The sequence below is a fragment of the Callorhinus ursinus genome, unplaced genomic scaffold (assembly GCF_003265705.2).
Source record: "Callorhinus ursinus isolate GAN/ISIS: 27379988/994484 unplaced genomic scaffold, GSC_fseal_2.0 scaffold10, whole genome shotgun sequence".
Taxonomy (NCBI): domain Eukaryota; kingdom Metazoa; phylum Chordata; class Mammalia; order Carnivora; family Otariidae; genus Callorhinus; species Callorhinus ursinus.
Genome location: NW_027397072.1, coordinates 59,635,552 through 59,662,888, shown reverse-complemented (window position 1 = coordinate 59,662,888; position 27,337 = coordinate 59,635,552). Strand labels below are relative to the sequence as shown.

The 27,337-nt window shown below is 48.0% G+C and overlaps 1 protein-coding gene and 1 long non-coding RNA gene across 2 annotated transcripts in view; one reads left to right on the top strand and one right to left on the bottom strand.

Annotated features, from left to right (window-relative positions):
* Nucleotides 1-27,337, top strand: part of EHBP1 (EH domain binding protein 1) — a 715,801-nt gene that overhangs the window by 184,303 nt on the left and 504,161 nt on the right. Inside the window, exons 8-9 of the mRNA XM_073897641.1 lie at nt 458-601; nt 901-964. The gene's annotated coding sequence lies outside the window, so the exon portion shown is untranslated. The remainder of the gene's footprint in view (nt 1-457; nt 602-900; nt 965-27,337) is intronic.
* Nucleotides 427-12,297, bottom strand: LOC141373614 (uncharacterized). Its single transcript, XR_012379815.1, has 3 exons — nt 12,157-12,297; nt 1,699-2,132; nt 427-1,440 (listed from the first exon to the last, which is right to left on the bottom strand). It is a non-coding gene; the product is annotated as an uncharacterized lncRNA (long non-coding RNA).

The window sequence follows — 27,337 nt, the reverse complement described above, 5'->3', positions numbered from 1 at the left end:
AAAAATCTGGCCAATTATTTTCCGAAGTGGTCACACCATTTTGCCATCCCACCAGCAATGTATGAGGATTCCAGTTTTCCCACATCCTTGCCAAAGCTTGTTAGTGTCTTCTATTATCGCCACCCTAGTGGGTGTGAAGTGGTATCTCATTGTGGTTTTAACGATTCCTGCCCTTCCTAATGCTACGGATAGAGCATCTTTTCGTGTGCTTGTTAGTCATTCATTCCTTTTCTGTGGTGAAATGTCTCTTTGGCCGTTGCTTCTTAAAATCCCAAGAGAGGGAGATTATAAATTTCCCCGGGGGTAGAGTAGGGGTCTTTGTTTTTTTAACTGCCTTATCTCAACTGCCGAACACTAGAGTTGAGAGTGGAAGACCATGTGCTAGTTTCTGACAGCCGCTGTAACCAGTTATTACAAACCTCCTGGTTTAAAACAACACATGTTTATTCTCTTACAGTTCTGGAAATCAGAAGTCTGAAATCAATTTCACCGGGTCAAAATCAAGGTATCAACAGAGCCTCCAGGGGAGCATCCATTTCCTTGCCTTTTCCAGTTTTTAGAGCTGCATTCTTTGGCCTCTGGCCCCTTACCCATCTTCAAAGTAAGCAGTAGCCTCTTACATCCCCTCCCTCCTCCCCGTTCCTTTGTAAATACCGTTTTCTTTCTCTTCTGTAGTAAAATCTCCCTCTCTCTCCTTGTAAGGACGCTTGTGATTACATTTAAGACTCACCTGAATAATCCAGGATTATCTCCCCATCTCAACCCCTTTAATTTAATCACACTTGCAAAATCCCTTTTGCCATTTAAAGTAACATTCACAGGTTCCAAGGATTAGGACCTGGATATCTTTAGGGGCCGGTATTCAGCCCCTCACAGTCAGTAACCACCACTGCTTCACAGGCGCATGCCCTGGAGTTGGCGGCTCCCGAGGAAGACCTGACCAGGGAAGCCTTTGGAAGCGCAGGTAGGCCCTGGAGGGATATCAGAACTATTGATATGACAGACCCCTTGCTTTTTCCTTCTTACTCATCTCCTTCTAGAACTTTTGAAGAGTTGACAGCATTTTAGAGCTGAGAAGGGCTGAGGCAGCCAGCACTGCTACTAGAGGGTGTGGGGGACAGAATTCGAACTCAGGGCTTTTGATGCCCGGGTCCTGTCCCCCAGCCCTCCAGGCGGGGTGGTGGGGCTGTGGCCAGCCGGACAGCTCAGCCCCTCCCAGGTCACCGGGGCAGTCAGGGCGGTAGCCGCGCTGCGTCCTCGCGTGCGGCCAGCAGGGGGCAGCATCCCCCGCGCAAACGGTCGCCAGGCTGCCGACGCGGAGAGATGGGACTCCGCGCTCCTCGGCGTTTCTTTCCAACCACCTTCGGTTCTGTTCGCGTCGCTGCGTCGCCCTCTGAGCCGCACGGCCCTCTGTGTCGCTGGCCCGCCTGGCTTCTAACCCTAGAGAAGGCAGAGAACCGTTTGGGGGCGTGGCAGCCAGTGAGTGGCCGGCGGGAGGGCTGCGAAGGAAGGGGCTTCCTCCCCACCTGGGCCCGGAGGAAGGGCGCCCCTGCCTGGAGGCTGGGGGAAGGGAGGGTGTGCGCCTGGGTGTGGTGGTGCCGCGCGGAACAAAGGCGGGAGGGTCCGAGGCGTCAGTGTGCCCCGAAAGTTCCGAGAAGGACGTCCTGATAGCTAGCTACGGGCTATTAGATTTCTCACCGAGCACATCAGATTCCCGGCCAGTGTGGTTCCGAAGTCCCGATGGTTCCAGGTGGCCGAACTGCCATCTCTTATTGCCTGTCTCTTCTGCTGTAGCTGTCCTCTGGGCTGCGAAGTGGTAGCTCGCTGTGGTTTTAATGAGATAGGTGGGGGTGTGGATGGGCTGTCAGGATGCCCAGGGCTGAGCTAGTCCAGTGGGAACTTCTTAGCCCCGGGGCGCAGTAGGAGGCTACTGTAAGCTTTTGCTGCTAGGCTCTGAGCCAAGCTTGTGATTAAGGCCTTAATCTTATTGGCCTCTCTCCCACTTATTTGTGGCCTTACCTGAGGGGTTGCTCCCCAGCAGCCTCCGGCTGATCAGGGCTTTGCCACTGCTAAGGAGCTAAGACCTTCATTTCTTGCACCAGCATTTTCCCTCTGGCTTATTTCTCTAACCTCTGCGAAGACAGATTAGAGCCCAGATCTTGTGTCAGAAAAAGACCTGGATGTTAGATCTGACTTCGGTGCTTGCTAGTGTGAGAGAATGGGGAAGTTTCCTCACCCCTTTCTGTCTCTGTCTTCTCCTCTGTTAAATGCGGATGCTAACAGAACTTACTGCATAGGGCTATTGTGAGGAATCAGTTAGTACTTGTAGGATGCTAAGGTTAGAACTCAGCGTTTTTAAAACCCCATCTCTTGGTCTGGGCATCCCAGGAGGGCATCCAGGCTGGCTGATAGGTGAAGTTAATTATGTGTATGGAGGCCTGGTGAGCCCAGGCTGTAGGATAGGAAATATAGCCTGGCCAAGCTGATGGAGCAATATGTAGCAGGGTAGGCCCACATGGCATAAGACCATCATGCTTTGGTGCAGCTCAGAGATCCTCCATCTCCAGTAGTTCACCCTGCTCATGAGGGGGCAACCTCAGTTATTGCAGGAACCAGAGCACCTGGGTTCAGTCCCAGCCCAAGATGGACCAGCTGTGTGGCCTTGGGCAAGTGACTTCACCTCTGTGGGGATTGGTTTCCTCATCTGCAGAATGGGTATAACCTAACCTCCTGTCTTGACACATCATAAAGATCAAGAGGTAATGTGTGTGCTGCTGCTAAGCCAGCCATGTGGCCCTCAGCAGCCTGGCACAGATGATGAACACTTGGATTGTGATACTAAGGCCAGAAGATGTTTAGAGTAGAAAACCCAGGATAAGTTGGGCCTTTTGGAGAGGTTTTTCCAACTGCTGGTCAACATGCTCATGTCTGCAGCAAACTCGGGTCCAGGATGGTGCTGTTAGTGTTCCTGGAATATTTGTGAGCGTGATCGCTGACCCAAAGGGTCCCTTTCAAGAGGCATCTTCAGACACTGCCAACATAGAATCCTGCAGAGAGTTTGAGGAGAAACCAAGTTCTGGTTTTGAAGTAAACTTAAACTTAGTTTTTAAGGAAAATGCACAACCTGTTATGAATAAAGCTGCTATGAACATTCATGTACAACTTTGTACAACTTCACTTCTCTCAGATGAATATCTAGGGGTATAACTTTGAAGCCCTGTAGACTTTCTGATTGAAAATTGTGAGCTAGTTGAAGCTTTGTTTCCCTCATGAGAGAGGTGTCAATCAGATGTGACAGTAGGGAGAATGCCCCAGGTATCCTTGGGAGTCATTGGGTGGTTTTTGTGAATGATGACCTATCTATGTGTTGGGGGATGGGAGCTAGGGCACACTGGCTCTTTAGGACATCTACAGCTGTGGAGAGACAGGGCCTCGGCATGACCCCTCAGCAGCCCCTTATTGTGTATCACTGAAATTTGTATCACTTTGGGCTTCAGGGGCTTTGGGAACTTCCTTGTTGTTCCCATTGGTTGAAGGTAAGTTACTCAGAATTTAAAAGCCTTCTCCTGCAGATTGCCCTTGGGTCATAGACACGTGGCATTCAGGCTGTGCCCATGTTTCTGCTTCCTGACTAGTTCTCTTGACCAAGTCACTATGTGGAATAAAAACATTCTCATTGAGTTCATTTTCCAGCCCTGTCACAACGAGAGACTTCTGTAAGCAGTCAACCAGGGCTAACACTTCATTTCCACAAACAATGCCAGAACTGCTTTACACACTAACAGGCCTACAAAACAAACTGTACTGCTTAATTGAATTTTCATGTGGTCTGCATAAACTCCTAACCAGAGGGGAAAAGAGAATGTTCACAGTCAGCCCCAATGTCACTGTAACATTATTTTAAAAATGTCATCTTGCCATAAACATTTTTGAGTACTAGATTTTTTAATTTTTATTTATTTTTTTGATAAGCCTTTTCCATATGGGCTGCAGCTACCCCTCTCCAGTCTCACTGACTCTAGGCACTCCCACTAGCTTGCAGTACTCTGTGTCCCTAAGCCTCCCTCGCTGCTGGGGGCCACCTCACACCCAGATGTGAATAGGTTTTGCCTTCCACCAGCACTGCTACATCAAGGTTCTTAATTGTCTCTGTCTTTTGTGGGAGAAATGAGTCCTTAGAGTCAAAGGACACTCCCTTATTCTTAGGTCATTCTTCCAACATAATTATAAGCGGTGTGTGCAATTGTGTGACTTTGTCTTTTTCTATTTTATTTTATTTTTTTAAAGATTTAGCTTAGAGCTAGAGAGCTTGAACAAGTGGGGGAAGGGACAGAGGAAGAGAATCTCCCTGCTGAGTGCAGGGCCCTATCTCACCACCCATGAGATCATGACCTGAGCTGAAACCAAGAGTCAGGCGCTTAACCGACTGAGCCACCCAGGCATCCCTGCCTCATTCAATTCTATTTTCAATTTGCTAAACACCTGCTAAGGCTCTCTGGGGGTGGGGGGGGAAATGGGACAGTCCCTACTTCCAGCTGGTGTTGGAGATGGGCACTAAAATGACTAGCCAAGTTGTAGAAGAGGAAGCAGGTAATTATGGCTGGGAGTGTACAGACAGCTTTATAAAGGAAGAAACCCTTGAAAGATGGAGGTTTGAGGGCAGACTGAGATTCAAAGCTATCCATTGGTGAGTATGTGACTTCCCACAAAGGAACTGGGTCTTGGGGTCTCTGGCTAGCCCCTCGGACTCCTGCATTGTTGATTTCCTGGAGTCTGCGAAAACACAAAGGGTTTTCAGGACTCAGGCCCTGAACTCTGCTCTCTGGTGTACAAATATGTTCAAATGAGCTTTGGTCTGGCTGGGATTTGATGTGGCCAGGGAAGGGGGCAGATGGAGGTGAGCGTGACCTCTGACACCTGAAGAAACAGCAGAGTGTGCCCTCATCTGGAGATTCTGCCACTTCAGCAACCCCAAGCTTGACCGCTGGTGCTGGTTCCCTGGAGGCAGGTGGCCTGCTTGGGCACCCTGCCTAGTCAGTGGGAGAAGCCCAGCCTCTTCTGCTGGCCTATCCTACACTAACAGGCAGGGAGCACCTGGAAAATGTGGCTCCTCTCTACTTGGCCCAAGAAACCTGGCTTGCTCAGGGAAATGCTGTCACGGAACCCAGAGGTGACCAAGTGCACTGTTAGTTGAGGTGGGGCCCAGGTCTGAAAATGGCCCACAGTTCCTTGGAGGTACTTGTTTCAAGGCATGTCCCTGAGTCTACTTTCAGGCCCTCTGTACCCCATCTCTGGGTTGGGCCTGAGATCTATTTTCACAATTTCTCTGGGTGATTCAGATGGAAAACCTCTGAGCCCACCCTCCTTTGGCATCCAGTGAGTGGACTAAAGTCTGACAGGTGAAGGGGTTGGAATAGACGTTCTGGCTGAGCTAGGAAGAGACCCCAAGACCATTCCTAGTCCAGTGCCTGTCACCACACTCAACACCATTGTTTTTTGCCTCCACTGTCTTCTCACTGTGAAGACCTGGGGTCCAGGTCCTGGGCATTTGGCCTGGGTAGCCAGGTCAGTGGGCTGGCAGTTGCTGTAAGAGCAAAGAACCCAGGAGTTGGAAACTGGAAGTCTGAAACTGGCTCCTGAAGGCTATTTCTGTGTTTTCAGCCTGTAGTTTCCTTATGAACTATCCCCTCTGCCATTCAGCCCCAGTCTTCCACGTGTCCAGCTCCCTGCCCTCAGTCCTGGCTCCAGCTGTACGTGCATGCACATCTTCATAATCACCTGCCACCGTGCTGCGGTCTGCCTTCAGCCCCCTGCATCAAAAAGTGAACAAAGATGGGGCACCTGGGTGGCTCAGTTGGTTAAGCATCCAACTCTTGATTTCAGCTCAGATCATGATCTCAGAGTCGTGAGATCGAGCCTTGCATTGGCCTCCGTGCTCAGCGAGGAGTCTACTTGTCCCTCTCCCTCCCCCACTGCCCCTTCCCAGACTCAAATAAATAAATAAATAAATGATAAAATCTTTTAAAAAGTGAACAAAGATAAATGAAGAATATGTTGGCACAGGGAAGGCCCTGAAATTGGTATTATAAGACCTGAGTTGCAGCTCTGTGTGAACTTAAGCAAGTCCCTGACCTTCTCCCCAGCCTGTACAAGACATCATTTAGTACGTTTGTCCCTCTGGCTTCTTAGTTACTCCACCCACCGCCCAGAAAAGATAAGACAGACAAACCAACCCCTCCCACTGCACAAAGGGGACCCTGGTTTTGCTCACAATTGTTTTCCCAGTAGCTCACACTGGTGCCACATAGGTGATCAGTAAATATTTGTTGTATTATGGACAAATGTGGACTTAGAGTCACAGTGTTGTCCTCCGTCAAGGGGGTAAAACAGGGACCCTCATGAAATACAAAATCCCCTTTAGACTCACATCACAGTAATAGCTGTTGCAGGCAAAAATCCATGGGTGGGTATAAACCCCGTGATCAAGAATCAGAGGAGAAAAGGGATGTCTGCATAGTCTTGAAGTGTCTCCCCCAAAGGACTTATAAATTGTGAAGAGAGAAAGAGGAACTCTACCATGGAGGAACCTGACACATACCAACTTCATCAAGGGCTCAAGGTTAACGTGACCAGGAAGTTGATAAATCGGCATCATGAACCCCCTGGTATGGTGCTCTGAGAAGGACACAGCATCGCTTCTGGGGTATTCTTGCCACAAGCACATACCTCAACCATGCATGAGAAAAACATCAGATCAACCCAGATTAAGAGACTTTCTACATAATAGCTAAACAGCACCCATCAAAAAAGGCAAGGTCACAGAAGACGATGAAAGATTAAGGAATTGTTTACAGATTGGATAACAAGAAGACCCAACAACTAAATTTGGGATCCTTGACCAAAAAGAGGGCATTAGGGAGAAAAAAATATAATTGTACTATGGTTGTATAAGATGTTAACATTAGCAGAAGCTAGGTGAGGGGTACACAGAGCTCTGTGTACTATTTTTGCAACTTTTCTGTAAGTCTAAGGTTTGCTTTTTTTTTTTTTTTTAAGTGACTGAGGGTCTTCTGAGGAATAAATAAGATGATGCATAGATGGTGCTTAGCACTGTTGGCACAATGCTCAAAAAGTTTTAACCTCTATTATTGTTGTTTGGTTTGACAAGTACTAAGGATGGCAGGTAGAGAAAAGGGCAATCCACTTTTCAAAGCAGGAGGATTAGCCTGAGCAGAGACCTAAAGGTACAGGGAACATTTGGGAGACATACGCAGACCAGACCGACCAAAGTAGAAGGCTTAAAATTTTTTTTTCTTTTTTTCCCAATAGCAAAGTACTGGGAAATGAGACAGGAAAAGCCTCAAATGCCAAACTGGAGAACCAACTTCAGCTACAGAAAAGGCAGTAAGAGGTACCCTATGTAACGAAGTAGCAGAGTAACTTGGAAGTTCCTGCATTTCAGAAAGGCCCACCCTCTCCCCTGTGGAGCTAATCGGTCATTAACAAAGGACAAAGGGTCCAACAGAGAGGGGGAAACCTTCTGAGGAGTTTGCTAAGTCTAGAATGTAAAGGTCTGTACCAGTGCGGAGAGTGAAGGAAGATCAGTTTGGGTGGCAGAGGGTGGGAGGTCCAGGGGGCTGCAGTTGGTCTTCTGGAATGAGGGGGCAGTGAAAGCAGGTGGAACCTCTCAGGGGCCCCAGGAAGCTGCACATCCTGAGGGGAAATCCAAACTGAGCTTGTTTGCTGCTGCTTGGTCCCAGATACTGAAAGGCAGCAGGGAAAGAAAGGATGCTGGGAAGCCATCCAGGAACATTCAGTGTCTGCTGGGAAGTCAAACCCAATGCAATAGGAATGTGACTTGATGTGTTCAGAGCGGTGGGAGGTCTGGCAGCTTGGCCACACGAGGAGACTGAAAACGAGGCCCCAGTTCACGCTCACTGTAACAGGTGCGCGGGATCAGTCCTGCCTAGAACTTCCCGAGGCACCTGGAGGGGCAGCACCCCCATCCTCCCTGAGCTGGCATAGGTGGTCCTGGAGCCCTCAGGAAGCAGCCAGTTTGAGGGCTCAGTATTTGAGGCAGAGTGAGCTAACTAGAGGACCTGGGGTAACAGCCTAACAGGGGCTCCCTACTCTAAGTACAATTGAGGGCCTTTGTTCAAGGCCCTCCCGTCTTGTCCCGAAAGGAAGGGCTCCAGCAGTGCACAGTTAAAGCAAATGGGATCTGAATGTGACTTGCTATGTCTGGTTGAAGGTGTGGGTGGCTCAGGGGCTCAGCTGCATGTGGGGACCATGGAGAGCATCTACTAGTGCTCTTGATCCTGGATGCACACTAGAATCACCTGGGGACTCCTTTTAAAAACTCCAAGCCAGGGCCTCAGCCCCTAGATGTTCCAATTTAATAGATTCTAGGTGAGAATCAGGAATAGGTAGTTTTCGGACACTAGTAGTTTCATTTTTCTTTTTACTCAGAAAAACAGTCCAGTAAACAGAATAATCTCCCCCTCCATTAGCCCCTCGTCCCACTTAAACAATGTACAAGTCTTGGCCAGTTTTGGGATAGCACTCCACCCGCTGACTCCCCCCAACACCCGGCTCCGTGGGTTACTTGGAAGCAATCTCGGAAATCACAAGCTCATGATCATAGCATCCCCAGGTAGTTCCCATGTGCAGATAGAGTTGAGACCCATGGACCTAGTCCAAGGCCTTCATTTGTACAGATAAGCAAACTGAACTGTGGCCCACAGAGGAGAAAGGACTTAGAAAAGTCCCACAAAAGGTCCCTTCCCACTTTAACATTCTATGGATGCATGAACTTGGACACGCCATAGAGACTTCTGGAGTATTCTTGTCAAAACACTTCTGAGAAGCCTCACCCTGGTGCCAAGCCAAGGACTCCCAAAGGCAGAACGGGCCTCTGCCCCAGATGCCAACTGATGTTCTTCTGGTTCCTGGCAGAGTTCTGTCTCACTTTGCTCTGCTTAGTCTCATTGCGAGGCTGCTCATTAATGGCCTCTTAAGCTCTCAGCCCTGTGGTTGAAATTCAGTGGTTCTCTTTTCTGCCTGCAGGACCAGGTGGGGCTGTGATGACTCAGGGCTGGGAGAGTGGGGGAGTTTCTGGCCCACTGGGTTCCCCCAGCTCTGGAGGCACAGAGGCCGTGTGTCCCCGGAGCCTCTCACTCCCCCAAGGGCCAGGTGGCAGGGCCTTGGGCAGCCAGCGAGTTTCACTGGGGCCTGGTGACAGGAGTGTCTGCCTGCTGCTGGGCTTTCACATGCCATGTCTGCTGTCTTTTCTAGTCAGAGAGCAGGTGCTCATTGTGAAAACAGGTGTTTATGACTTGGGACCTCTTTGAGAGGAACCGAATTCTCAGCACCATGGTGGTCGGCTGGGTCTGGCTCTGAAGGCTAGGGTCACAGGTGTTTAACTGCAGCCTCAGAGCTGGGGACACCTGGGCTTGCAGCGGCTTTGGTCAATGTGTAAGGGCTGGAGTTATTTCCTTCCCTGCCATTATGACAGTTCCTTTCCACTTCATCCCCGGCCGGGATGGATCCCAGTTCTGGTGTTCTTCCATGTGATTCTGTGAAGACAGCCGGCCCCACTGCCTCCCTGCTCTTAAAGAAGCTGCTGCGGGGGCTGAGGCTGCATGGGGTGGAGGTGATGGGTGTGTCAGCACATTCACACCAGCTCCTGCCCTGCTGGGGTTTCCGGGACGGATGAAAGAACCCTTCAGATGGAAGAATCATTTGACACTTAATCGAAAGCCCAAAGGACCATCACTTGTCACCTAAAAAACCAGTGGCTTTCCTTAGAACTACAAGTGGGGCCCTGACTTAGGCTGTTCCTGGGTCTGTCACCACCATGTTTAATCTCTAGATTGCTGGGTAGAGCTGGTGTGTAGGTGTGTGTGGGTGTTGGGGGTGGACAGTTGTCAGAGTGCAGACTGTTCATCCCAGACACCCCTGTGAACACGGGAGAGCTAAAGAGTAAAATCTGGGGCAACTGGGTGGCTCAGCCATTAAGCGTCTGCCTTTGGCTCAGGTCATGATCCCAGGGTCCTGGGATCGAGCCCCGCATCGGGCTCCCTGCTCCGCGGGAAGCCTGCTTCTCCCTCTCCCACTCCCCCTGCTTGTGTTCCCTCTCTCGCTGTGTCTCTCTCTGCCAAATAAATAAATAAAATCTTAAAAGAGTAACATCTTCCGGCCCAGCTGATGAGGCGGAACAGGCACGTACACACAGGAGAGATCCAGAGAAGCTCCTAGTCCTGTGTGCCAGCAAATCTGACCTCAAGGACGGAACTCACTGCTAGAGAGCCGGACAAAGGGGCCGTCAGACGCGGGAGGGGACGTGCGGAGGGAGGCCAGGGGAGTCTGACAGAGCAAACAGGACAGGAGGCAACCTAGGAGCCCCACACCCCATCCCTGGATGTGGACCATGGGGGGCAGCCGGAGCAGGCAGCCATCTCTTTTACCTTTGTCAAGGCAGCCCTGGAGGGCCAAGCCAAAGAACACCTTTATTGTTCCAGAAAATGTACAAATGCACTTTGTCATGTCAGGCACACTTAATTTGTAATTTGCATATGCTATAAGGCAACTTTTATTTATTTATTTTTTAAGATTTTATTTGAGAGAGAGAGAGAGAGAAAGCACCGGGGGGGAGGGGCAGAGGCAGAGGGAGAAGCAGGAAGAGTATACTCAAGGCACTGAGTATGCTCATTGTGAAAACAGGTGTTTGTGACTTGGGACCTCTTTGAGAGGAACCGAATTCTCAGCACCATGGTGGTCAGCTGGGTCTGGCTCTGAAGGCTTGGGGTCGCAGGTGTTTAACCACAGCCTCAGAGCTGGGGACACCTGGGCTTGTAGTGGCTTTGGTCAATGTGTAAGGGCTGAGCAGGGAGCCCGATGAGGGGCTCGATCCCAGGACTCTGAGATCATGAGCTGAGTGGAAGGCAAACACTTAACCAACTGAGCCACCCAGGCGCCCCCAGGCAACTTTTAATATACAAGAGTGAACTTCTGTAAATTGGCTAGTGGCATATTCCAGCCTCAGGTTAGGCCCAGTAGAAGTGGTTGGGGTTGTAGAGACTGCTAAGCTCTTCTTCCCTCAAAATGGGCCCAGAGTTGGGTGATGTGGTGAGCAAGGCTGGGAAGTCACCTGGCCCTGTCCCACATGTGATCTGGGGAAGTGAGAACTTTGCTAGGGCTTTTATCTTCATTATCAAACTGCATGGGCTAATTTAGCTTCTTGCTTAGGTCCTTTTCAGTTCATTCCTTCCTTCCCTCCGTCTCTCCCTCCTTCCTACCCACCTTTCTCCCTTCCCTCCTTCTTTCCTTTCCTTTTTCTTTCTTTCTCTAAAAATCCAGAGATTGAATTGCTCTGAAATATGGAAATATTCAACGGTGTTGCCAAATTAGGATTTCTTCTCATTTTCAGAGCTCTTTCTAAGGAATTTTATTTCAAGAAAACAAAAATTAAAGGTGATGGTTATTCAGTCTGCCTGTTGCCTGTTGCCAGGTGATGGGAGGCAAATCACTTTTGGAGACTCTCCAGCTGTTCTGCTGAGTGTAGTTGAGGTCAGGGAGACAGAAGGAAGTGGTACATTCCTGGCTCCTGAGAATAAGAAAATGCACAAGGAGGCCCAGGTGGAGTTTCTGTTGGCTGACACTTCATGGTCTCTGGGAAGAGGCGGTGTCTGTTGCCCTAGAAGCAGGCTGTCTCCTGGCTGTCAGCCACCCAGCCCCCCTGGGTCCTGCTGACTGGCGGCAAGTCTGTCTGAAGGTGTCCTATTTCTTTCCTGTCCCCTGCCCTTGAGAAAGCCCATCCCTAGCCCAGCCCTAGGACCTCTGCCTTTGTATCCTGATGTTCTCAGTGCCTTGAGTGTACTCTTCCAGAGTGTGTCTTCTCCTTTCCCTCCCTGGTCCCTAAAACAAGGTCACCTTGTGGGTGGCTCCTTCTCCCTGGTCTCTGAGCTCTAGGAAGATGCCCCTAGAGTGGGTTTATTTCCCTTTGGCACAATTAGTTCTTATTAGTCACATTCTCTCACCACACTGACCACCTCTGGGTGGGGGAACACCTTTTCTCTCTACTCTGAGCACTTCCTTCCCTGCTTCTCTACCCCCAGGATTTCATTCCAAGGCCCAGAGATCTCTCTTCCAGCTTACCAGATTCTGGAGCTTGCTCTGGAGAGATGGGCATTTAAATTGCCGCAAAGGCATCAACCAAATCTTCAATGAGGTTCTGACCTGAATCCTGAAATCTGAGTGTTCCCATGCAGAGTCCTCACTTCCTGCTTCCTAAATTACCCCGCCTGCTCTGGCTGCCCTTAGAGGGACAACCACTCCCCCCCCCCACACCCTGGGCAGACTCTGGCCCATAGCCTGTGGATCGCAAGTGAGGCTGTGTCTGTGGAGGAACATTTTCATGGGCACAGCAGCCTTTGGCTGGGTGACAACCAGGCCGACCCATCTTGGCCAGAGGCCCAGCCCACAGGGTCCTCGGTGACTTCACCGTGGCTGGCCCACCATTGGGGGGCCGGTCCACTTGAGCTTCCTGCACAGTTCCACTAATCCTTCCCACACATTGTGCTCTCCTGGCAAGACCACAGCCCCTCACAAGGAGCTGTCCCAGAAGTTTCCTCGGGAGGAAAATTCCGTTTTCTTCATTATCGCTTATTCCCCACAAATGGCTCATGGGCAAAAGAGACCAGGGTAATGTGATTTTTCTCTGAGGAAGAACACAGCAACCAAGACCCGTATTTAAGTAAACCTCTCCCATCTTGAGGGCTTCTTACCATGGCCTGTCTTGAGAATAGCAACTTTGGAGCAAGCAAAAGCTGTTTGTAAACCCTGAGATGGAGGTCCACCTCCGGAAGCTGAAAGCTACTGCTTCTCAAGGAGGCCCTACCATGGCAACGTGAGTGTGAGTCCAGAGCAACGGAGAACAAACTCAGCCTCTTAAGATGCAGGGTCTGGGCTGTAGGGTCCCATGCAGAGCAGTCCTGTGACCTTGGGCTGGCCCAAGGGCAATCACCAAGTCATCAGCCTTTATTGGGCTCTAAATGCATGCAAAGCAGTTGGCTATAAGGGTAGAGAAGCTAAAGTGTCTTGTCCACTTCCTTGGAAGCTTGGAGGCCAGTTGTGGAAATAAGACCAATGCAGAGATAGGTGGAGAACTACCAACTGACTCAGTGACCTTGCACAATGCTCTGAATCTCCCAGGGACTCATTTAAATCCATCTATAAGTTGGGGATAATGTTAGTGAAAGCCACGGCTGGAACAACCAGATGATGTTCACAGGAGTTAAGAAAGGACATGTGCTTGTGGGCTGGAGTCATTAGAAAAGGCTTCCTAGGTTGGGAGCTCCTTGCAGGTAGGTCCTATGAGTTTCATCTTCATATCCCCATCCCTAGCCTACTCCCTGAAATTCAATAGGTGTTCAATAAAGGCACCCTGAATGAATGGCGAGAAGAGAGGGAGGAGTTAGGGCTGAGTGTTGAAAGACCGTAAGATTGTCATGTGCCCAGGAGAAGGGAGGGCCTTTCAGACAAGGGACAGGCTGAGCCTGGATGCCCAGGCAGGAATATGATGTGCATGGTGGGCCAGGGCTGGTCGGCTTTGCTGTTGGTTGTCAGTTTCTGCACAGCAAAGCATTTAACGTCTGGACTCTCCTCCAAGGGTTGCTGACTGCAGTAGGTCTATGGTGTTTCATTCCATCTGGCAGAAGGACTCTTGGCCCCATTAATATGCCTGTATCTATATCAGAGCAGAGCAAGGACTCAGATAGAGAAAGGAGGACCCTGGCTAGAATGGGGGGCCAGCCCTCAGCCCCAGGAGCAATAGTGTTAAAGCAAAACTTGATGGGGTTTCAGCTTTCACAGCAGGTAGCTCAGAATACAGATATTTTGTTCAGACAAGTTGGGGGGAGTTTAGAGTTCTTTATGGAAAGTCGGTTAGCTCACTTATTACTCAGCCAGTGTTTTCAAGGATAGCACAGACTTAATGCTAATGTAGAAGCATTTTCCAACAAAGGCTCTAAAATGCCAGAGGGACCTCAGAGATGCCACAGACAGCTCCTTTTACAGTAAAAGAAGGGTGGCCGTAGAGGACGAGCCTTGGGGCTTTCCCTGCAGCCTAGAATTATAGCCTCTTCATGGCTCACGTCTGTTTTATTACTGCAGACTCTAGGCTCAGCATTATTACGGTGCACTGCTGAGGAAATAAAACTGAGGGAGAAAGGATGTCTATTTATTGACTTTGGCTGGTATCTGTCCTGTCTGCCTCCCAGTAAAGCTATTTGGGCTTATTCTAAACCTCAGGGAGTAGACAAAGACTAGGACTGGAAGTTCTCCTAATTGTCACTCCACAATCCCAACTGACCAAAATCCAAGGCAGGTGTTAACTCGCCTAGTCCAGATGAAGATGTCCAAGATTAACAAGGCTGGGTAGGGGGCTCCCTTTAGTGTTATTTCTGGTCTCAGGGACATTAGGCAACATGAGTAGAAAATTGCTTTTGGGTTCTCCCAGATTCTAATGTGTCACTCAACCAGTGCCTAGAACTATGTTAGGCTTAGGTGGGAGATAAAGAAATTGCACAAGACAGAATTGCTTGCTTCAACAAGCCCACAGAGGTTTGAGAGATCAAAACGAGCACATACAAATAAATTAGAAATGGACTATATCGGTGGCAATTAAAGGAAACCTTTTTAGAACTTGGCCCTGGCTGGCCTTTTTGGGAGGCATAGGCCAGAAACCCAGGAGTGGCTGGGGTTAGAAGTTCCCAGGGAGACCAGAACTGCCTCTAACAATAAGAACCAACCCAAAGATGGGAAAACTTTGGGGCATAGGACTCACATTAATCAGGTGACCTCTCTCCCTTCCATTAACATAATATTAAATAATAGCCAGTATTTGTTATGTCTCAGGTACTGTGCTAATTGCTTTAACAAAAGTGGGTCACTATTTTTATCCCTATTTTATGGATGAGAAAACAGATACTGGGAGGATCTAGCCGCACAGCTGGAACTCAGGGTAACTGACTCCAGAGTGAGGCTCCTGATTGTGTGCTCAGCTGCTGTCTGTGGGGCTGAGCTGAGGATCTGGCCAGGATTTTGGAGCCCAGGACATAGTGGAGACTGTAGCAGAGATGGTAGACAGCCTGTAATCCTGGAGGTTCTGGAGGGATGCCCACAATACAGAACCAGGAAAGGCGATCATGTGAGAGAACGCACACCCAAGGCCTCATGGCAGCAGAGCCAACACTATGCCCTCCCCCACTGCCACTCAAACTACTTTCCTATTGGTTAGACACCATGGTGAGCAGGTGGGCAGACCACAGCCACCCAGGTTTTCACATAGTCCCAGGAATACCAAGACTGAGGTATAGGGGCAGAGCATATATCAGCAAGGTAGATGTTGGCAGAATGAATTACCTGGTTACTTCCAGAAAGGAACACAGAGGGATGCTGGACAGTGTGATATGGACTCTGCCTGCTTTAGAAATGTCCAGAAGAGAGAGGGGGAGGTAGGACTTACTGGAGTTGCCTAGCCATGAGCCAACCATTGCAGAAGGACCAGAAGTAAGAGGGGCTGGGTAGGAGCCTCCCAAACAGGAGATGAACAGGACCCTGGCAGGTCTCCAGGGCTCTGCAGGAAGCCAAAGTGGCCACACTAAGGATTGGTGGGGGCCAGTGTGGTGGGATGGGGAGGTCTTCACTGTTAGCTTCTGGAAGGCCTGCCTGTCAGCCTGTCAGGCTTTGAGAGTCCTCAGAATGCCTGGGTAGAAAGCTGCAGTGTTCTCCACAAAGCTACCACTCCTCGTTTTACCCTCTTCATGTAAGACTGAAGGAGAGAGGGAGAATATATCTTGGTTTTCCTTCTGTAAGAGACAAAAAGCTCCAAAATAGTTAATTTTTGTAATCCAGTCCCTTTGATGGGAATTGTGGGCACAGGGATATTTAAGTGAGTTCTGTATCTAGGCTGAGAATAGCTCCATTTCTCTGCAGTCACAGCATTCTGGTCCACAGGCTTGCAAATAGTCTCCCAAAGCCAGCCTACAACCTGCTCTCCCACCCACTCGGAAGCTGCTCCTCTCTCTAGAACAAATAACACTATGTCTTTCTTCAGGCCATGAAAGCATGGTAACATTCCCACATAAAATATCAGAAGCTGGGGACCTTTGTTGTATTAAACAGGAGGCAGCAAATTCAGGAACTGAATAATGAGCACCTACTATATGGCAGATCCTTAAGGAATATAAACAGGAATAATACTCCATGCCTGCCTTCAAGAGGCTCAGGGACCCAGGAAACCCATGATAAAAGGCAGTCCGTGGCACCCTGGGGTCTAGTAGGGTGACTGACTCTCCCAGTTTTAGCACCCAAAGATCCACATCTAGGGAACACTTCCCTAAACCCGTGCCCCCAGTCCCTGTCAAATCAGGATGGTTGGTCACCCTAGCAGGGGGCTGTGCCTGTTGGAATGACTTGTCCCTTCATCTCATTCCTTGCCTCCAGCCCTACCCCTATAAACAGCTTTCTGAAATGAGCTCACATTTAATTTACAATAATAATGGAAACAACACAACAGTCTATCCTTTATAGTAGTTATTGAAGGAGATTAGGATATGCCACCTCAAAATACGTCATTTTGGAATAAGGATTATTTTGAGCTAAAAGCAATTGAGAAGCAATAGATGCAGGAAGAATTCTTTGCCCTCACCTTATCTACCTAAAAGTGGGGCATAAATTTCCCTTTGTGAAGGTGGCATGGATTTCCCTTTGGAAGTTGTACTCCTCTCCCATACCAGGAAAGAAAAACAACTCTTATCCCTGGAGTCAGCACCAAGATGAGTCTGCATTAACAAGCCTTACTAAAATGACCCTGTCTTACATTCATTTTCCCCCCATATCTTTCCTAGTCACTTCCCCATAATTGATTGCCCCTTAAAGCCCAAACCCTCTTTACCTTTGTTAAGAAGGGCATATAAACTCTGAGTCTAACTGCTTCTTTGAGTTGGACTTCTTTTATGAGAGTTACCATGCATGTAAAATATGAATAGACTTGTATTCCTTTTCTCCTGTTAATCTTTTGACAGTTAAATTTGCAGTCCCTCAGTTACTGAACCCAAGAGGGTAGAGGAAAAGTTTTTCCTTCCCAAAATTCTCAACCCGGGCTTGCTCATTAGAATCACTAGAGAAGCTTTTAAAACAGATCAGGGCCCAGCTCCCTCCCCAGGACAAGTGAATCAGACTCTCCCCCAGGTGCTTTCAATGTACAGCCAGGGCAGAGAAACATTGCCCAGGGTTTAAGATGCCAGGGGGAGGCAGCAGGAAGGGGGCCATTGAATCCTGGTGTATTTCCCAGAGTGGTTTCCACTTCAGGGCCAGATCAGAGTCACTCATGGATAATGGGCATGAGACCCTGCAGGTCCTATTCCAGATGCTTACTCTCTAGGGACCCATTGGTGGGAAGCAGAACAGCAGGTGAGGCAGGCCCATACAGTGGGGCTCAGTGCATCTTTCTGGAGGGATGTCCTCCTCTTGGGACTGAAACCCAAGATGCTCCCCCCACCCCCACCAAACACACACACTTGCAGCCCCTGCCTTGCTTCAAGAAGTCTCTCTGAGGCAGTTTTCCAAGCTGCTACTCCTTGGCGTTTCTGGTTTTCCCATTTGTCACCTCTGTGAGAGAAATTAACAGTTTTGCCAGACCCCGTATAAACAGGAAGGCAAGCTGTTAACAAGAGCCTCCTGCCCCGCTGCCAAGCCCAGAGCTCATGGTTTCCTTCCTCAGAGCCTGTCAATTGTGAGGAGGAGAAAGGAGAAGAATGAGCTCTCTTTGGGCACTGTGTGGGCTCTCTTGCGGCCACGTGAATGCCAGTGTCGGTGCTCGCGGACAGCTGGGTCTGCAGCTGGCTGGTTTGGTCTGTTTTTTGAGGGATGGCCAGGGACAGCCACTGATAAAACTGGGAACAAAGCAAGACCGTAGTCATGGCTGTGCACACCGGTGCTGCTGAACAGCAGAGAACAATTAATTGCCATATTGTGGAATGTGTAGATGGGGGCAGGGAGGCAGTTGGAAAATGTAAGAATGTACAGGAAAATGTCAAGCAAGTGCTTGTGTTCGTTAGAAGCTAAGAGACAGAGAGAGAGAGCGCCAGATCTCCACGTGTTCTCAGGATCTACCACGGTGTGGAGGGCCCTGGTCACTACCTGCACACCCCACAGCTTTCCCAACTAGGGGGGTCCGACACACTGCAAATGGGGGACACTGTGCCAAGCAAGATAGGGAGTCTGTTGTCCTTTGGGATGGCAATTTTATCCAGGTACCTGAGTATATGGTATAAGAATACCCACTTCCAGGGGCGCCTGGGTGGCTCAGATGGTTAAGCATCTGCCTTCGGCTCAGGTCATGATCCCAGAGTCCTGGGATCGAGTCCTGCATCAGGCTCCCTACTCCTTGGGAGGCTGCTTCTCCCTCTGCTTCTCTCTTTCTCTCCCCCTCTGTCCCTCATGAATAAATAAATAAAATCTTAAAAAAAAAACCCACTTCCGTGTGTGTCATGACAGGAAAAAAGTGGTCTCCCTGCAGGTTTGCTGTGGGCTTCTATCCAGGCATTATGTAGACCAGTATTTATACCTAGGTTTATGCCCTGGAAGCTTGAAGTCTAACTGTTATCCCAGAAGCAAAGGGGGAAGGGACTGGGAGGGAGTAGGAGTCCCTCATTCCTCTACCACCACGAGCAAAGAAGATTGCTGCTTGCTCTTCTGGGGACCCGAATCAGAATAGCTTCTGTAGAGAGATGGAAAGGGGGTACGTGTATGTGACTGATTTAAGCCAGAGAAGCTAAAAACATTCATACAGTAAAAGAGATTGAAAAGAATAAGGGCAATAATGGCAAGCAAAGGGGTCTGGAGTAGCTGTGAGATGGTTTGGGGCCCAGACAAGGAGAATTTAGAAAGTGTTAGATTCTCTTTGATGCATCTTTATACATGCTAAAGATTGAAATTCCTTTTCCTGATGCCACTATTGTTTGCTAGACTGTGCATTGGACATCCTGTCAAGACTGAGCCTCGTGGAGCCCTGGGATTTATTGGGATTACACAGAGAAGTTATTTCTGCTGTCCTGGGTACCCCCCTGTGGAAAGCTGAGCCTAAGATAAGAGATTATGTGCAGGTAGTGTATTTGGGAGGCGATCCTAGGGAGTAGAAATGAGGGACTGGGAAAAAGGAAGGAAGGAAGAAAAGACAGTATGGGTGTGTTATCAAGGTCATCACTGTGTAGGTGGAGCTTAATCCCACCCAGGACATTTTGAGGAGCATGTAAACATAATTTCTCAGGATTGTCCACACGATCAGCCAGAAGAGGCATTCATCCATCAGTTCCCTTCACCCACTGTTTGAAGTTTCCAGTGGAGGCATTCACTCCCTTGTATGTCAGGGCTGGGCACATGGGAGAGGTAAGTGGGCTCCCACTAGTGTCAAAGCATCCTAGAAATCCCCAAACAGAGGAAGCAAAGGACACGGGCCAGCCCTTGAGACAAGTGGCTATGAAGGTCAAGGATGGGGGGCAGGAAGCCAGAGGCATCTGACCTATCACAGAGAACATGGGCCAGGCCCCTGACATGACCCTTGAAATGACCGAGATACGGGAAGACAGGAAGGGTATGTGGAGGAAAGATATGTAGGCGTAGGCCAAGCTTCGGCAGAGGGAAGCTCGGGGTCTTTCTACATTCCTTTATGTGCCCTCTCCTACCTTGAGGGGCCCCCTGACCCATAGCCCCACGCACCACTGAGCAGTCCAAGGCACTCATGTTGTGGTGGCTCCTGGAGCTACCATTCATTGTCCCCTTTCTTCAGAGCTTCCCTGCCCTACTACCTGGCTCCTATTATCTACCACCATCCCCCAAAACCTTACCAGATGCCATTAACCCTCCCACTCTTTGCTGTCTCTACTTACTGTTAAAAGGCAAAAAGATGATCAAACTATCTTACATGATAGTGACTTGAGTCCACAATAAATTACTGTAGTCGTAAATTTCAGATAGGGACATCCAAGGAGGAGAGATTTATGGACAGAGTTGGGAGGGGGGTCAAGAAACCACTGAGCTTCCCTATCCTGAGGGGTGCCTTGATGTAGTCCCAAAGTGAACTCACTTTTTCCTAAACTCCCCTCCCCCCTCTTCATGTGATGGGATGGGAATACTTCCTTTCTTAGCCAGCATTGTCTGTTTTGAGTTCCCTCCGGAGCAGAGAAGGGAGCAGCATGTGCTGTTTTGTTGCTTCCTGTAGCAAGGGAGGGAGTGAGGAAGTCCAGAGAACACTGTCCTGGGCAGCTGCCCCTGGGGACCCACCCAGCCAAGTCTCCAAGCGCAGAAAGGTACATGGCAAGAAATTCTCATGGTGCACATACATGGGTGTGATGGACACCCTCAGTCACTGGCCTTAAGCTTATATGTAAGCAGAGAGAAAAGGATTACTGCTCGATTTAAGTAATTGAACTCCTCTCCTTGGCCCAAACATTTCATTGCCTCTTGCATGGGTTTTGTGCTTGACCTTGGGCAAGTACAGGCCAATAATCAGGATAAATAATAAAGGCTGCTGGTCTCATTTATTTCATCTGCTGTGCCTCTGGGGTGGAAGTTAGAATGTGGTTGATACTGTGGTGTTGTTCCCCTCCACCTCAATTTTCTTTGTTTTTTTTTTTTTAAATTATTATTTTGAAGTTTACCTTAATCATCAGCTCCAGTTTTATCCTAACTCGTGTTTCTCGAGAAACCATTTCCAAAGAGTCTTACTTCCTTTAAGCCCAAAAGGGAGATTGGGGGGAATTCAGAAAAATGAAGTTCTGGTTTCACTTGTCAGGGTCCAAGGAAAGAGGCAGAACCACTTAGATGGGGAGTGTATGTGGCAGGGATGTGACCTTATGCAATTACAGGAGCTGGTTAAGGAATCTCTGTAAGGCTGTTGACTTTGTGTCTAACGCTCAAGTCTGAAGTCCCCAGGGAAGATAGTTGGGAAGGGCAGGTGGGTATAAGGTAGCAGAGAACAAACACAGGCTGGAACCCACATGCATGGGGTGGGACCCCAGAAGGGCTGAAACCCAAGCTAGTTTGCGCTGCCTCTGACCAGTGGTATGAGTGTGCTGCAGGAGAAGACAGCACCCTCCACTGCAAAACTAAACACACACCTGGCCCAGGAGTCCGAGAAGCTGAAGAAGGTTCCAGGGAAAGTGGAACTCTTATGAGGCTAGACTGCTGCCCCACACCAACAAGGTGAGCTAGCAGATACGTGACATGTGTGAACTGCAAAATGAGCCTATAAATTCCCTATTTATGTTACCTAGTTTGGGTTGGAGTTTTGCCAGTTGCCACCAAAAGAGACTAATAAACAAAACTGGTAACAAAGAGGAGTATTGTGAGTGAGAGATCCTAAAATGTAGGTTCCTTATATGTGGGGAGCAGACCCTTGGGTTTCTCAGGTACATGAACCAATAAATTTTCAATTTTTTAAAAGAAAATGTTACCTGCAACCAAGAGAGAATGTCTAATACAAAAGTTCAATGACTGGCCCAAGGTTGCCCAGCCAGTAAGAGGAAGTGTTGGAACTCAAGGCCTAGGCTCTTACCCATTGGGTCATACCATAGCCGTGCCAATTTAGTCAGTGTGTCTGAGGTCACCATGGGCTCTGCCTTTGTAGTTTCTCAAAGAGGATGGAGGGGCTGCTCAAAGGAAAGGCTGGGGTGAGCTTCTCTAATTCTCTTTGGAAAAAAAGGAGACTGTAGGGGGGAGAAAAAGTGGTCAGACTTTGGGTTCAACATCTAAGGCTGTGATTCAGGATGACAGCCCCCATAGGTATGAGAGACCAAAACAAAATCTTCTGGGGATTCATGCAGCAACGCTTATTTGTGGCTGTCCTTTGATTACTCTGTGTGTGGACTTGAACTGATCAAAACAAGTTGATGCTGAAGACAAAGTTCACTCTAGTCAATCCCCTAATACAAAATCTTGGATGCCAGGTCACTACCTTATTTTTACATCTTTCCCAGGATACAAATTTGACAGTGTTCCATCCTATTCTCTTCCCGTGTCCAGTCCCCTCGCAATTAGAGGTTCTTTATGATGAATCTACAAGCTTTCTGCTTTAGCTCTTCAAATAAGTGAAAAACATCTGGTCTTCGCTCAACAGTTATCATAGTTTTAAAGCCTAAAGTCACCTTCACGTTTTTCCTTTCCAAGTTTAAAAAACTTAATTTAGTCTCTATTGCCTCTCTCAAAGGTTCCATCGATCTAGGTGGTAGTTGTCCAGATTATTTCCAGGGCTCCTCTATTTCTAGAGTAGCAAGCATTCCAGTAGAACTTTCTGCAATGATGGAAATATGCTATATCTGTGCTGTCCAGTACAGTAGCCACTGGCCATGTGTGGCCATCGAGCACTTGAAATGTGGCTAGTGTGACTCAGGGACTGAATTCTACATTTCATTTATGTTTAATTAATTTAAACTTAAATAGTCACATGAAGCTAACTCCCCCAATTGTATATAGCACATACATGTTCTGATCTTATTTCTGGCCTCCCAAGTATTATTTTGTCCTTTAAATACCTGCTGACTTTTGCTCGTTTTGTGGTCCACTAAGACACTTTACTCTGGGTAACCTCCGTATAGTTTTCAGCTTCTGTTTGAGTGCTTTGATATTTTTCCGTATCTCCAAGTCTGTATTTATTGCCACTGAAATCTTTTTTCTACCCCCTTTTCTCATATTGTTCAGAATAGTCTGACTTTGACCAAAAAGGATGGTCATACTGCAAAGTCAGCTGGTGGAGAATTACATAAGAATTCCTCAGATGAGCAGAATGAAGTAGAAAAGTAGTCATGACTTTCCTATCTGACTCATCATTTCTATTACAGGGGCTGCCTATTGCTGCAAAAGTGGGGGAAAAGATAATACTGATTTCCTTGTTTCCCTGAAAACCAGCTTGACTGATCTTCCTGATATTTATATGTATTATTTTACTCCAGTGTTTGGAAATATTCTGTCACACTGATCTTTCTGATTCTCAGAGCGGGGGCTGGGGGGGTAGGGGGGTTGGGGGTGGCTATTACAGAACTTCAACACAAATGTTCCCGAGCTAGAGGTGGGTCAAAGGACCTAATAGTGAATACCTTTGCCACCGCTCCTTTCTACTCTCCGTGGCCCTCTTATTGTTTCATTGACCTGTGTTTTTGACCTTGCATTATGTAAGAGGGGTACAGGGTTTTACATAAGATGTGTGTCATAAGGTCCCAGAGATCAGGGAGTATATCTTTCATTTGATTTATCCAGTGTGTCCTTTTCACGGTTCTAATGCTCACAGTTAGTAAAATGCTAGACCCCGCTGAAAGGTGACTTTAGGAGATGCCATCAAAAGATGACTGGCTATTTGCTCTCATTTTCTGGCACTGCTAAATTACATTTGTCTCCATGTTCAGCATCTGTCCCAATCAGACGATGATTCTCCTGAGCGATCCCAGGAATCCCAGTCCCTACCCCCTCGTACAGAGCCAGTGTCTCTCTGTGCCACCCCACGCAGACTTGCACAAAATTAACCTTACACAGTTAATGTTTAATTTTAAAAGCTGGACTTTTTTTGCCTTTCCATTTTGGTGAGCAGACCAGATGCTTTGCCAGATTTACCCTCAGCTAATTGTGTAGTTCAATGTCCTGAATGTTCCCTTGTTTGCTTAAGACCTGCTGATTTGCAAAAGAAATTGTTCCAGGAATGTGGGTCAGAGTGGACGCTCATGTGGCTGCTGAATTGACCAAGAAGGAGCCTCTGAGGCCTGGCTAGGGTGCTAGGTGTGTGCAAATCTGCAGGAATAGAGGATTCTCCAGGGCAGGATTTTCATTTTAATGATATGGCTGCTGTAGGTGGGGGAGAATTGGGGCCTGGAGACATGGACAAAAATCAGTTTGGCTCTGATCCACCCTTGGAACCCCCTCAAGCTTTTCATCTTGAGCAGGCTTTGGGGCAAGATTGAAATAAAATATTAATGCACAGCTGGAAGGAAATAATTTTAAAATCTGGCATTTGCTCTGCCTCTGTCCCTGGAGGCCCTGTGATAAGATGTCTGTGAAGCAGGAATGATCTTCCAGCAAGAATGGAATAAGGATAAAGTTGCTCCGTGACTCTGCCCCATCCCTGACTCTGGAAACTGACCCCCAGAGGTATTTTTGGGGATTTGACTCCAGGGCAGATCACAGTGCTCCAACTCCTGCTTCTGGGATGTGAGCTGAGAGCAGCCCTGCGGGGGTTAAACAGGGTAGCAGGGACCCAAAAGAGACAAAATGGGTGCAGCTGGCGGGGGGGGGGGGGGGGGGGGGGGGGGGGGAGGGTGGGGACAAGGGGAGGATCATCTGTCTACCTTGGTGTCAGCGAGGGTCTCTGACCCAAGAGATGGGATGATTTGCAACCTCTTGTCATTTTTAGCACGTGTCCACACTCAGGGCATCCCGGGGCAGCTCCAGTCTGCCCGTGACCACTCCCCGGCTGGCTGTATGCTCTCTTGACCCCTGTTGTCTTGCTGGCTCTCTTATCAGATTTGTTTTGGTGACCTACAAGGCAGACACTGTGCCAGCAACTCTGTTATTTCATTCAGCTCTCCCAGTCCATCTAGAACTTGTTTCAGTCCTTAGAAGTTTACTCATTTTAGTAACTGCTTTAGTTTCCTGTGGATACGTAATAATACCACAACCTTAGTGGCTTAAACAACACAAATGGATCTCACCAGGCTGAGATCAAGATATGGGCAGGGTTGTGTTCTTTTCTGGAGGCTCTGGGAGAGAATCCATTTTCTTTTTGTATCTTCTAGAGGCTGCCCACATACTTTGGCTTATACCCCCTTCCATCCTCAAAGCCAGGAGGGGCCGGTTGAGTCTTTCTCACATTATACCGCTCTGACACTCTTCTGCTCCCCTCTTCCACATTTAAGGACCCTTATAATTACTTTGGACCCACCTGGATAATCCAGGATAATTTCCCTCTTTTAAAATCAGCTGACTAGCAACCTTAATTCCATTTGCAAACTGAATTCCCCTTTGCCATGTAACCTAACCTACTCACAGGTTCTTACTGACAGGGATTAGGACATGGACATCTTTGGGGGACTGTTGTTCTGCCCACTTTAATAATAAACCCTCACCTTTCTCCAAGCCATTTATAGACCCTGAAAATGCCTGTAAAATAGATGAGTGGGTGGGATTGTCTTTTAGTGGATAAGGAAGCTGAAGTAAGAACCAAAACACCAAGGTAAACAAACCCACTTGCACAGATCTCACCCCGAGTTTACTTTGAAATAGAGGATGGGACATAGTTAAGATGCAGGTCATGGTATTCAGTTCATTTCCAGGCTGTAACTCTAGGTAACAGTACATAGGAAAGAGAAGGAGTGTGTGTGTGTGTGTGTGTGTGTGTGTGTGTGTGTGTGTGTGTGTGGAGTGTGACCTTATAGGACCAGCTGTCAGACCTGGATTCAAGTTTTGTGCTCACACGAACTTGACCTAGCTATGTCATTTCCTTTTCCCAATTCTGTGATGCCCTGGTAAGTGACCAAGATGATAGTTTTAACACAGATAGCTACTCTAGAAAGGTGTGACCCAAATGCAAAGCTACTCGTATTTATTAAAATGGATGTCAGAGGAAGTTGCTGAATGGAGAATAAAAACCACGGCCCAGGTACTGACCTTGTTGAATGAAGGAGGAATAGGCTATTCAAGCAATCAACGTATGGACAAACTTATTTCTTTTTTTAAATAACGAATGAGCCTTATGAAGAAGAATTTAAAAACCTAAGCTATTTAGGGCGATACTGAAATCTACTAGCAAGGAGGAGTTCTGACTGCCATTCCATGATTGCCGTTCAAATACACAGGACCCGATTATGCAGTTCTCCTAATGGCTAAGTTCCTTTTGTGGTTTGATGAGGGAACTCAGGAATTGAATCCCGAATCTGGGGAAATCAAAAGAAACAGAAAGTCCCTAACCTGTAAGAGGTGAGATTTAAAAGGTTTACACTGAGTTCCTGCTTGCTGACACGTCCTCTGTTTTATTTATTTATTTATTTATTTTTGGAGTAAAATTAAAAACTTTCCCTGGCCTTAGCACAATTTCTCTGCTTAGGATCCAAACTTACAAACAACAAAAATAACACACACACAGTTGGGCCACCTTATTGAGGTATTTGGCTGTCTGTTAGTCAACAATGCAAAGGCTTATACTGTTAAGGCAGGAATAAAACTGGAAAACCGTGTGCTTTCACAGACACCTTTACCAGGTGATTAGAGGTTGGCAGCATACATCACGCATCTCCTGGAGGCTTGGAAATGGTAAATGTATCCTGGAGTGGCCCAGCATCTCAGAAAGCAATTATAGTAAAACACTCCCAGGATGGGTTTGCCCCCAGGGTCAGTGGTGACTTTGCTCCCACATCTTCTGGCTCCAAAGCATGGCTGTCTCAAACAGTTAAAACGAAAAAGGAAGGAATGTTTTTGTTGGAGAGCCCCAACACAGTTTCCAGCATATTTTCCATTTGCCTGACTTTGCTCTTGGCCTTGAATGGGGTAAAGGGGGGTTTTCTCTGCTGAAATCATGAAAATCTCTTCACTGGCCTTTGTGCATTCAGATCTGCTCTTGATATTGCACATGTTATTAACTGCAGCTGCGTTTGCTGTGAGCAAATTGTTTTTGTCTTCCGTGAGGATCGAGTTGACTCGTGATTGCCTGTGCCCTGCAGTCGCAGTGGGCATTTTTGTGAGGGGCTAGATTATTCTTGTATTTTTTTGTGTCTTTTTCACTCCCCAATTCGTGTGCTGATTTGGGCTTGTTTGCAAGGGGAAGAAATATTGGGTTCATTGCATTTCATGCAGTAAAGGCAGCAGCTTACCTGGGACTGGTTTTATAACCTAGAAGACTGACGTTTTCAAAAGAAACTGGGCAAGCTGCAGGTATTATTCGGATTGCGTTTGATAAGGAGCCACGCAATAACACCCCAAGGGCACACGTGCTTTACCCTTGACTCTTATTTTTTTTTTATGTTTAAAAATCAAAGCAAAGGGCGCCTGGGCGGCTCAGTCGTTAAGCGTCTGCCTTCAGCTCAGGTCATGATTCCAGGGTCCTGGGATCGAGCCCCGCATTGGGCTCTCCGCTCCGTGGGAAGCCTGCTTCTCCCTCTCCCACTCCCCCTGCTTGTGTTCCCTCTCTCGCTGTGTCTCTCACTGTCAGATAAATAAAATCTTTAAAAAAAAAAATCAAAGCAAAACAAAACAAAAACTGTCCATCAAAATGTTATCAGGTAAGCTTGTACATTTG